At 41.4% G+C, this 12,728-nt stretch overlaps 1 long non-coding RNA gene across 1 annotated transcript; it reads right to left on the bottom strand.

The window, feature by feature from the left end:
- Nucleotides 1–10,523: 10,523 nt before the first annotated feature.
- Nucleotides 10,524–12,722, bottom strand: LOC102368185. The gene is made up of 3 exons (XR_001357625.2): nt 12,349–12,722; nt 12,105–12,251; nt 10,524–10,888 (listed from the first exon to the last, which is right to left on the bottom strand). It is a non-coding gene; the product is annotated as an uncharacterized LOC102368185 (long non-coding RNA).
- Between the last annotated feature and the right edge of the window lie 6 nt (nt 12,723–12,728).

The raw sequence follows: 12,728 nt of genomic DNA, 5'->3' as shown, positions 1-12,728 counted from the left end.
AGCCGTTTTAAGGTATGCTAGAAAATATCCAATACAAACATGATGACCTTACTTCTTGAACAGATTTCTGTTTCACCTTTTTTTCCCTATGTGAGGCTTGCTAAGGGATTGTCTCCACAGGTGTGTTTTTCAATAACTTTTTTAAAACAAGTTTATTTTATCTGTGCTTCTTTTGTATTCACTTTCCACAAATATTCTAGTTAGTGCATTTGCTGCCTAGAGGATCCGCAGAAACACTGAGCTGATGTTTATGTTTGGGGATAAAAGCAGAACATACATTCTGAGTTCATTAACACAAGTGTTCATCTCCAGCTCAGGACTGAAGGTTCAATCAGGGAAATAGAAACCTGTGAGTCCAAACAAATATCTTGAATATGTAATTTCTAATACTAAGTACTTGCCCTGACTTTATGTGAATGAGTGACAGACAAGAAATTAGGCACAGAAATGATTTTGCAAACAAGTCTGAATAACAAACAAATGTAAGTCAATTACTACATTTATGAACAGAAAGTGAAGCAAGATTCATCCCATCAATAACTCATGATTTATTCACCGTGCTCCTTTTAGGTAATAATCAAGGATATTTCAGCAGCATGACTTGGATGAGACAGACAGGTCATGAACTATGTGATTTGGTAGTCTCTGAATATTCCTGCTTCTTTCAGAATCCTAGCATATCCTCTTAAAGGAGAAATTATCATTCACTTCTAATGTGCACACTAAAACATTATGTGAGTGCATGTTAAGAAATTTAATCCGTTGATTTTAGTTCAAAGCACTTTGGCTTGTCTTTACTTCTACACCAGAAAACAATTAACACTTGTGCCTAATCCAGATTGATTATTATATTGAAGTGATGTAAACTGTGTTTTGATTATCATTTCCCTGAATCTCATACCACCTCTTGTAGTGCTTAGGCTACTGTACAGAACTTTCTATGCTGTCTCACGGACATCCTTTCTTTTTACAGTGTCTGCTTTGACACTAGGCAGACAAATCATTGCTTGATTTGCTTTCAGTACCATATGCAGACTGTGCCAGCAGTTCTAGTTAGGAATTTGAATGCAGGAAGCTCTAGGTTCCTTGTAGGGTGGGGTCATTTCAAATATCTGACTGCTCTATTCAACTGTACAATTAACAAGTTATGTCTTACAAGATTTATAATGTCTTCCTATGTTCTGCTTCCAGCTGTATAATGGGTTTGTTATTTAAATAGGCAGAAAATCATGTCAGCTGTATCCATGATATTGAATATAAATTACTGGAAAATATGAGCCCAAGAGTAATTTAAATAAACAGATATTTGCATCCAAATATCTCCAAATATATATCTGTCAATGTGAATACTGAAAAGTCTAAAAGCAACAGTGTTTTTCATGCTCTTGCTTATCTTCTCTTCTCTCCAGAGTAGAAAGCAGGATCTTTTTTTTAAAAATAAAGGACTCCCCAGCCCAAGAGAAAAAATGAGAGTTTTGGTTACTTCCCCATCTTCTTCTGTTGCTGAATATCTTACACAACAGAATTGATATCACAGCAGCAAACTGTGGGTGGACACTTCCTGTGTGAATATATATAGCTTCTGCTTGGCTAATAATGTTTAATTCAATTTTTATATGAGCTTTTGTGCACAGCACTCAGGAAATCCTTGAAGAATAATAGGTGCATATATGGGAGCAAATAAGAAACAGAAAGAGATTGAAAAGAGCAAACCATTTGATGACAGAAACATATTTCTCCATTAAAGTTCACTGCAGATTGGAAGCTGTTAACAATAAAAAGATTGTAGCTTTAAAAAGATACGGCTTATTCCAGTCATTTCAGATGTGTTTGCCAGTTAATTCAATGGGCTTTAAACTGAGACTTGATTTCTAAGGTCTTTTTAAGAGCCAAGTAAGGGCACCAGACTGCATATACAAAATGCAAAAGTGCTTTTATGCATTGTCAAGGATCTTACTAAATGTCCTTTGACTAAAGTCATCCTGTCAGGCAGCAAAAATTTGCAGTAAAATATTTCTTGTACATTAAGCACAAGGAAAACTATACTCTTAATTTTGCTGAGCATAATAACAATGATATAGTTGCAAGGTTACTTTTATCATAACTACTCTTTGTCATTCATCTTTGATCATTTGAAAATCAGCTCTTGTTGCTATATACCGGGGTGTCACATATAAACCACAGGCTAGATCCAGCCCATGGAGATGGGTCATCTGGCCTGTGGGGCTTCTTGCAGGCTGAACCACCCACCTCCGTGGGCTGGAATCAGCCTGTGGGGCTCATCACTGCAACAGCTGCAGTAGTGGCACTGTTAATCCCTGTGGCTACCGTAGCTGCTGTTCAGTGCAGTGCTGAAACCCAGGGAGTTAATGCTGCTTGCTTCTCCTCCCCCCACCACCTGCCATCAAAATCATTCCTGGCAACTAAGATCTGTGGCAGGAAAAAAGGGGGGGTTGAGCAGTATCAGCATTAACTCCCTGGGTTCCAAAGCCAGGCTGAAACAGCAGCTCTGGCAAATGCATTGATTAATGCTGCCCCGCACAGGTTGTCCAGCCCATGGGCAGCCCCACATTCTGTATCTGACCTGTGAGAAGTGCCATGGTCCAGATTCAGCTTAAAGGGACAAATAAGTTTGACACCCCTGCTGTATACTTTCAGCCTTGGGTTTGAACCAAAGGAATTTTTTTTAAGTATTAAATATTCTGTAACCATTTCTAACCATTTCCTAGTTAACTGAACAGCAACTTTGTGCATTAAGGAACAGGGACTTCTGTTGTGCAAGGAAATACTGATGATGGAGGCAGATCCCTGGGGGGTGTGGTGGTGCAGTTGCACTCCCTTTATTGCCAACAGCTCCAGCCTTGGCAGTCGGATGTGCATAGTGAACTCTTTGCAGCTGCCGCACCCTTTTTTCATCACTACTGCTCGCAGTTATTAAATCTTCAGATATCACATGATACAGGTAGGCCTCAATAATCTTTAGATGATATGGGTCACATCTTTGTTCCGTTAAAGTCAATAGACATTGGGCTATTGGTTCAACAGAATCAGGATTTTGTCCTATGTGACTTTAAGGAGACAGTATTACCAATGTTATAAGGCTCTGATATGCTTAAATCCATGTGTAACTTTCAGTATGGGAGTTATTCCAGATGTAGTTTAAGTATTGGCCTTAATGATTAAAAATACGTTTATACATGCACAGTAATAAAAAAAAATGACAGCGTTTGAAGTTGCCTGATTGCCAGAGGCCTGTTGGAGTGGCTGTATCTAGGTATCTTTTAATATCTACACAGTGCCTGAATGTAAAGCCTAGAGAATTACAAAACCAGGATTTCACAAATCCACAGAGCAGCACATCAAGCAACATTAAAGCTGCAAATGTAAATGTGTGCGGTTTTTTAGTTTTTGCTTGGGACTGAACATCCATGTAAGAAAACATGGTCCCTTACTTCCTTCTGACTGAAGAAAACAATGATGGTAATGGTTTGAGTCAAAGGTAGCTCTTATTAAGTAGTATAATAAAAGATACAAAACAGCAATTCTCCGCTTGCCGTAGCTGTGGGAGAGGATATTTTGTCTCTATTGGATCAAGCAAGGCACTACCTAGTCCCTGGCATTAATTAAACCAGTTTTAGGACTGCTCCAATAGATGTTCTGCTGCAACAGGCCCCTACAGGTCATTTTTTTAGTGGAGAATAGCATGAGCACAGCAGTGATCTGGACATGTGCTCAGTCTCACCATGACACTTGAAAATATGAAGGGAAGTAGATATAGAACCAATTATGCCAGCAAATGTTATATAGGAAAATCTCACAGGAGCAGCATCAGTCCCACATGTCTAGATAAGCATTAACGATCATTTGCTTCAAGTCTGTAATGTTTAGTATAAGTATCAATTCTGTAGCATTCTTCTATCTCTGTACTCATTTTCCTGCAAAAAAGTGTAGGTTACAGCATGACTAAGCTGATGTTATCTGTACCTAAATTTACAATAGAACTTTGTACAAAATATACCCAATCTATAATATGAAATTCACAGTTGACTACAACAGATAAATATATCGCTGCAATTTAAATAAGATTATGTGCAAGTTCCTTGAACTCCAGGCACTAAATTGCCCATCAGCTCAGTGAAATGAGCAGCCAGCAAAAGAGATTTTAAGGAGTATACTGTCCTTTGTTTAATAGCTGACTGTGCTAAATCTTATTTTAAACAGGTTTGTGCAGATGGACGAGTTTTTCAAAGGCCTTCATTGTTGGCCTATCTGTTGCCACTGATGTAACGGGCAGGTTTACCATTTAATTTAAGGAGAGCAAAACTAGGCCCACACTGCATCCTTTTGCAAATTCCACCAGAGAGTCATTTCTATAAAGTGGGAGATTTTTAATGTACACTGAGTTTGTAGGTGAGGAACATATTGTCTCTTGTACCTTTTTCAGCAAATTAATGTAAAGGGTGCAGAGATTTAAAAGATTTTAAATTGTTTCAAATGCATTTTCTTTTGCTTTAGAATTGTAAAAGCACGCTGATTAACATGGCTGAACTCATTTGGGAACTGTTAATTGGCTTCATGTGAACAAAGTTTGTATTTGTATCTGATGCGTTTCATGTGGACATGTCTGTTTCACATGATGAAACAAAGCTGTGTACACAGGTGTGGGTGTTGGTTATTGTGAGAAGATTAAGGAATTAACTTGCTCTAGTTAAAGTCCCTCCTTATGCAATACTGAGTACACCAAGCCATGAGGTAACAAGAAAACAGGTGGAGGAAAAAGCTGAATGTGAATTATTCATACTGCATTTTCATACCGTGTCAATAATTGGCTTTATTACATTAGCTGAGGTCTTAGTCACCTACTTTTCCTTCACAACAAATTATTGATTTTTCATGTACATCATCTCCACAGCTTCTTTTTTCCCCTTCCCTATTGCTTGTTGATAAAGTGGATGAATAAGAAGAGCTATTCCTGGTTCTTCACATGAAGTATGTGTCATTTTTAATCTGATCGCTCATCTTTCGCCTGATCATGGCTAGAGGCTGGCGGCAAATCATAGTGGCATTCTCGTCTAATAAAGTTAGTTTTTAATGGAACAGATTCACTACAAAATGCATTCTGACTAGGGTTGAAAGCTTACATAAGGCCCAAATGCAACAGAAACCCCAGGAGCATCCTTGCTTTCCTTCTTCAGCATCTACTAACTCAGAGGGGGCTGGTGTAGCCTGGGAGAGTGGAAAAAGCTAGTAGCAGTGCATTTTACAAGGGAGAAGTGTTGTCAGGCAGGAATGTTAATCTAGTAAAAGAGAGAGGTTGTCTGCTGTATAGTACAAGACCTAGGTATCAGCAGCAGCAGTCTCTACTGGGTTGTCAGGTTTTATGGACTACACCTCTTGCCCCTTCTTGAGGACCACGAGCGTTTCCTGCAACTGGGAATATCAGACTAATAAATCTGACAATAAGGCTAAAAGTATCCAACTTTGGTTCCCATGGAATCAGGTATAAAAGAAAAGCAAAGGAATGAACAATGTGCTGGCGAATTCACCCTTCGCAGAACTCTAGTTTTACTAGCCCTGCCAAACATCTTGTATTTTTCATTTCATTTGCATTCGGTGGTTTTAATACAGCCACCAAAGTGACAATGGCAGGTTTGCTGTGGTATTGATTATGAGACCAACACGTCCTTGTCTCATCTTCCCACAGTTTCCTGTCTGAGCAGAATGCTGACAATGATGTGAGCAGCCTTCTGGTAAAAAAAATAAGCTCAGTTTATAAAGATATGTCAACGCGGTTCAGATTTCGCACACCAGAACGCTGTGTAACACTGCCCTCTTGTGATTTCTCTTGTTAAAGCAGTTACGGCATTTTTTCAATTACACTTGTAGAGCCCAATGTTAGACCTAAGGGCATTTGTACAGATCACATTTTTTGCCCTTTCTTGAAAGACCCCCTTTCTATAAAACACGTTTTAGAAGCACAAAGCCTACCATTTGGACAACTCATGCCCTGCTCTGTGATCTCCAATCAGATACTGAATAGGGCTGTGCAAAATTTGGCCGGCAGTTTCATTTCGATGCTGTTTTGACTCGTTTCAAAACAGCAAAATCGAAATGAAACAGAGAGATTCAAAACAGCTTCGAAACAACACAAGAGCAGTCAAAACGTTATGAAATTTTTTAAACGTTTCGAGTTTCGAAGCTCAAGCTGGGCTTGCCTGCAGGGAAACAGAAACTAAAGTAAGGAGAGGGAGAGGGAGGAGGGGGGAAGCGGGGAAAGGAGTGCTCTCATATTGACTGTGCAGCCGGCCAGTGACTGTCACCCTTCCCTGAGGTCTCTTCCAATCCTAGTGGTCTGGGGGGAGGGATGGAAAAACTGCATAAAAGGCAGCATTGTTTGAACTGCCCTGCTTTTTGCCTTGGTGCCAGTTGAGTGAGGGCACACCTTAACACACACACAGTGTCACCCACCCATGTCACGAGTTTTGCCTGTCAGCAGCTAGAGGTGCAGGGCCCCAGAACCCAGACTCCCCCTGCACCGATCTCCTTGACAGCTGGCAGGCTTTGTGGCCACAGCAGGGCCTAGCTGGCTTGCAGCTTTCACCCCGCTGCGCCTTACGGTGTCACCCATGGCACGAGTTTTGCTTGTCCGCAGCTTGAGGTGCAGTTTCCCCCAAACCTCTGCAGCTCTCCTTGAAACTTGGCAGGCTTCGTTGCCTCTGCAAGGGCTAGCACGCCTGCAGTTTTGACCCCGCTGTGGCTTAACACATACACATGACATGAGTGTTTTGCTTTCAAGACTTTGAGGTGCAGTTTTCCTGAAACCCCTCCACCTATCTCCTTGAAACTTGGCAGGCTTCGTGCCCTCAGAAGGGGCTACCTTTCCTGCAAGTTTCATTAAAGTCAGGCCAGAAATGACAAAGTTACAGGCTGTTTTGAGCTTCCCCATTATAGCCTATCAGTGAAACGTCAAAAGAGCGTTGAAACCACGAAACTTTCAACAAAACGAAATGGAACAGCAGTTTCGAATCTAAAAATTCAAAACGAAACAGTGTTCCATCGAACCGTCAAACCACAAGTTGAAAGGGACCAGTGCCATTTCACACAGCCCTATCAAAAAAGGAGCATTTGGGATATATGCACACACGCATACATATTTGCACTCATTTTGTTTTTATTGAATTCCTTACTTCCTACAGCTCTTACTTTCCATGAAATACAATTCCATGAAGACAGCTTTAGAAAGTTTTGTTTCATGAGCTTAATTGCAGAAGCAGGTCCAGAAATTCTAAATGTGCTTTTATACTTTTCTTTACTGTTTTATTAGTTAGAGGTAGGGAGCACTGGTTTTCTAAGTTCCTGAAGCCACTGAACCCTTTCATATCACTTCTGCTGAAGAGCCCCTACCCGAGCTCCACAGGCTGTGAGAACTGACACGGAGCCAAATGACTTGGCCCAACCACGGCACCACGGTCAGCTCTGCCACTACCTGCAACTTCTTTGTGGGATCCTTCTGTTCTACAGAACGGAGTTTGAAAACCACTGGTGTGGAGTACAGGAGTCAAGCAACTTTAATTTTATAGCATCCTTGTCAAAAACAATTTCTGAGACAAACAATAAATAGGTCTTACCTATGACAAAGATGATGTAGACGTAATATAACATTTCCAAAGGTGCATAAGTAAATTAGGCTGTGATGGGCCATAATTTCAAAGGTATTCATTCAGGCACCAATCTTAAAAATCTGGGCCTAAATCCCTTTCTCAGAAGTGGTTCAAGTGTTTTGAAAACCTATGGAACTTAGGCTCCTAAATGGTTATGACTTTTTTTATAATGGTTCCCAAATCATTTAGGCATTTTTGAGGGTTTTTTTTACCCTGAACCATTAATTCCAAAGACGGTTTCAAAACATTACCTGAACTAGAAGATAAAGCGAAAATCACCATATCTTACCAGTTGCCTAAAGTTAAGGGTTTTTTCTTGTAGAGCAATGCTGACCACCTATTCCCTTCAAGTACTTTAGGAAGCAGGAGTGTACCACCTTTTGGAGATATCAGGAATGTCTGGGGGGATGACAGCAGGATGCTTAGTTTAGTAGCAGTAGCAGTGTGGTAGCAGTAGGAACATATATAATTCTTATTGGGTACATCAACACAGTTCCTGCTGGAGTCAACTGCTCCTAGGCACAGCATCTGCATGCACACCCAGGATAGCAGCAATTTGAGCTGGGGTGGAGCAGGCCCCAGGCTGGCTGGGCTAACCAGGTGCAATTTATGCCCCCAGTCACTGTCTACAAATGCATTTTGGCTCAGTAAATACTCTACTGTAAGATAGTACTGTCCCCAACAGTACTAGCCTACAGTGGAGTTAATTAATTTGCTGCACCCTATTACCAGCACGTGTAGACTGATGCTGTATGTGGAGCTAATTAGCCAACTACAGTAGAGCGCACATGTAGATGCACCCATTGAGACCTGTAGCTATATATAGCTAGTGAACAAAGAAGTAGGAAAACAGTCTACAAGTGCATGGAGAAGGAGGCTTCTTGTAGACTAACCCATGCGCCGCAAGAGATTGCAATAGAGGTCAAAGTGAGGCCATTCATGAAAAGGATAATCTTTTTCCCTGATCCACAAATTCCCCCTTCCTCTTTGTGGGAAGTTCTAGGCTTCTTTCCCCCACTGTGAGCTTTGTTTGGAGGTTGATTCTGTGTTTTATAAGAAAAACCAAAAGTGTTCTTTTTTCCAGTGTCACCATCAGAATTGAAATAATATTAATAAGTACAACTATTTTTCTTTTTTTCTGTTTTACACAAAGTGGAAGAATAATGACATTGGGGTTGAGAAACAGAGGAACTGAATAAAGTTATTTAGGTGTTCAAACAGCAGAGCCAATCTGTGACTGCCTTTTTGTAGGAGGTAAAAAGTGTTAATGCTGTGGGCTGGCATATAGGCTTCTCCACAAAGGAAGCTCATAGGCATTTCCACCCACTTCAAGGCTCTTTTATGGTGGCAGAATGGTGTAAAAGTTTATTAGTGTAACTGAAAAATGAGCTCTGAATTTCAGAGAGCAGAAGCAGCAGTTCAGTGCTTCCCACAAGACATCTTCAATGTGCTTAAATCTAGGAGAGAGAGGAGAGAGAGTTCATTTTTCAGACCATACATTTATTTTCCTCTGTGCTGAAAGTGCCAACAATAATGGTATCTATTCAGATCCAAGGGGATGATAATTATTTTGAAGTGGACACCTGTTCCTCATATATAATCCCTTTGAGAATAGAAATAACCTTCCTAATATATCTGAAAGTACCATTGCCATGTTCACACAGCCTGCAGAAGTCCCTTTCAAGATAAATACTAGAAGAAATAAAAGGGAGACTTCTCTGTAGGCACACTGCCTCAGTATTATGTCAACTAAAGTGTTTCTTTTCAGTGCAATTGATCTCATCCACACTGGCTATATTTTTCTTTTTTTTTGTTACAACAATTTATAGTTTTATCTCTAGTAATGCGTGTGTGCTTTTTACGCGCTTCAGATTTCTAAAAAGCAAGAAGCTCTCAATGAGGTAGGGAGCATTATATTTTATGATCTTTCACAGCAAATTTGTGGGAGAGGAAAGTTGAACTTGTGGTTAAGGCACCAGTGAGATCTATTTAGTTTCTTGTTCTACTGCAGACGTGTCTGACCTCAAACAACTCACTTGATATTTCTCTGCCTCACTTCCCCATCTCTGGTGATAATTCTGCTTCCTTTTGCCCCAGCCATTCTCTCTCTATGCAAACTTAAAGCCCTTTGGGACAGAGATTGTTTTTGTTTTTTTTTACATGCTTATACATTGACAGGGGCTCATTCTCATTACTATAGACCAAATAATAACATAAATAAGACCAAGAAGACAAGGACAGTCACTGGATTAAAGGTAGGACTTTTTGAATTGTTTATTCATAACCATTGTCAGTAATAAGTCCTCACCTTAACTGGTGTTGAAAATGGTTTGGCGGCGAATATAGATGAGTCAAAACCATTTTCAGCATTATTGCTGAATAGATGAAACACATTATTGTCTGAGAATATGTTTCAGATGGTGCATTATTTTTTCCAGTAACAGCTAAATCATTTTCAACCTTGCTTGACAGCAACTGTCAACAATAGATTGCTTTTCTAACATGGCTGGGATTGCAACATTCAGAAATAAACATTCCCAATTCCACTCTTGCAAAATTGTAACTGTGAGTAAAATGTGTCCATTGGTACAATAAGACTTCCTTATACAATAGCTCAGTGTTTCTTTTTGTTCAAAGGGGTGAAATTCACCCCATCCACATACAGTTGGGTATTTGGGCTCTATACAAGCACAATGCAAAGCAACTGTGAGATTTGAAAGGTCAGTGGTACTAGAGATAATATACGTTAATTTTTTTCTGCAGGAAATCTAAAAATATATATTTAAATATAAATGAATATAGGTCCATTTTCATTCTTGAAGGTTTTCTATTATTCTCTGTGGTTAAAGAAACATTGAATCATTTGTTATAAATCTGGTATTTTATTTTTCTGAGAGCTCAGCAACTCAAAGACGGAAGCTTGAAGTACAGAGGGTTTTTTCCTAGTTAAGCAACCTGTTATGGCACATACAGCAATGACTAGAGTTTCCTTTAAAATCTAGACTTGTCATTTTCTCAAAAAAAATCACAGTACATGAAAATGAATGAGTTGTACATTCAACAGACCTGCATAGTCCCTTTTTTAATCTTCATGTCTCATGTATTTGAGGTAATCTTTAAAGGAACTCCTTGTTCTGAAGGATTGTTCTTAGTTTCTGAGCAGAATTTGAACTTTCAGTGATAGCTTCTTCCAACCTCCTTTGCTTGTATCCTCTCAAATTCTGTCACTTGCAAAAAACAGGCAGGGAAGTTGATTTCTATTTACATGCACTCTTTGAGGTTCCTCCACATGGCAGAGTTAAATGACTTTCTTTGAAACAATGACAAAGAAAGCTTACAACTGTCCCCACCCCACTGGAAGAAGGAGCAGTTTGGCTAGTATATTCCTTTGGTGGAATAATAACAATATTCATTCTTTCCGGCCAGCAGAAGAGCTGAGCTACTCTTAGTGATAACACATTACCAGCCACAGGAGTTATCGTGGCCACTCAAATGGCTTGGCAGAGCCCGATAAGGGTAAGTAGCATCTTGTGGCCAGCTAGATATGAGTGAATCCTACTAGGGAGTGTCCCAAGAGCAATGCTGCCAGTGTGTATCCCTGTTCCTAACACCAGTCCATTGAGTGACGGAGTGGCGAGGGAACAGGAGAGGCTGCAGATGCCAGCTATGAAAGTTTTACTGTTTTAATCCCACATGAGTTCTGTAAAGGGAGATCCTTCTGCCCAGCAGCAGGCAATACTGGAGTGTCAGTGGGCAAGTGCGGGTATGTTCACGTGGTATTATACAATGCGGTGATCCTCCACCAAGCTGCTGCGCCACCCTGGGATGCCCCGAGATCCTTTCAAGCAGCAGTGGCCTTAGGGCTGTTGGGGCCCTGAGCAAGAGAGTCATTCAGGGCCCCTTACTGGCTTAATTTTGATGACCTATAAGCAAGTTGGACGTTTGTTGCAAAAGTTTGGGAGCCTCTAAAGTGTGCCATGCCGAAACCACCCTGCCCCATCGCTGCCCGAGTTCTTTGCAACAGACGGGCAAAGTCTTTTTCCAACTTGTTTTGAAATTTATTTTTGAGTTGCCAAAAAAACCCCAGTGAACGCAAAAAGCTGGCATTTTCCTCATCTCCAACCCCGCGTCTCTCGAGTCTCAGGTGGGGAACCAGGGTGGTAACAGATCAGGGCCGATCCAAGGGTAATTGGCGCCCTAGGCAAACTGTGTACCTCGACATCCCCACACTTCAACATAGAGAAAAAGAAGAAGTCTAGAATGAACTTTCACATGTACTTATTTGATATTCAGAATGAATAAAACAATAAAAACTAATTTTTGTTTTTAATTGTTTCACACTTTTCATGAACCCTAACACACCCAGAGCTGTTACAGGCAATCCCCGCTTAACCCTGTTTCACTTCGCACTATTTCGCTGTAACGCTCGTTTGAAATTGATACCTGGTTCCACTTCGCCCTCGGCCAGTTTCGTTATAACGCTCCCGGTCGCCCTCTCACGTCATCAAATCCTTCCGGTTTCGCTTAACACTCGTTTCACTTAACGCTCAGTTTTTCAGGAACCGATTCGGCGCGCTAAGCAGGGGACGCCTGTATTTAAAATAACGTTCCCGTTATTTTGTTCTGCGTATCATTTCGGTGCCCCCCCCCCCCCAATTTTGGCAGCCTAAGCATGAACGCTGCGTACCCCTGGAGGCTATGGCACGGCGAGCTCCTACAGGCGGCCGTGGCGGTGTTGGCGACCACGGGAATGGCAGTCTGCAACCACCCGCAGGCGCCACCGAAATCCTCTCAGCAGTGTCGGCGTGCCTTTTCGCAAGGGGTGCCCGTGCACCTGCGCGCACCCTCTACGCGTCGCCAACGGGTGCAAGGGCGATGCTTGGGAGTCTTAGGGGAAGGCTTGCTGCTTTTCTGGAGATCTTTACCCCTGGATCCTTCGGTGCAGGCCCACATCCAGTGACTGACTGAGGCGCAGGAGCAGGGCAGGGCTCAAGACAAACGGCTCCTTCTTCCCACGGGGCAGAGACACAGGGGGCGGCTCGCGGGCTCCCTCCCCCCAGATGCCTT

The sequence above is a fragment of the Alligator sinensis genome, unplaced genomic scaffold (genome assembly GCF_000455745.1).
Source record: "Alligator sinensis unplaced genomic scaffold, ASM45574v1 scaffold13_1, whole genome shotgun sequence".
NCBI classification, from domain to species: Eukaryota; Metazoa; Chordata; order Crocodylia; family Alligatoridae; genus Alligator; species Alligator sinensis.
Note: the sequence above shows the minus strand (reverse complement) of the source record. Positions and strands in the feature narration are given on the sequence as shown.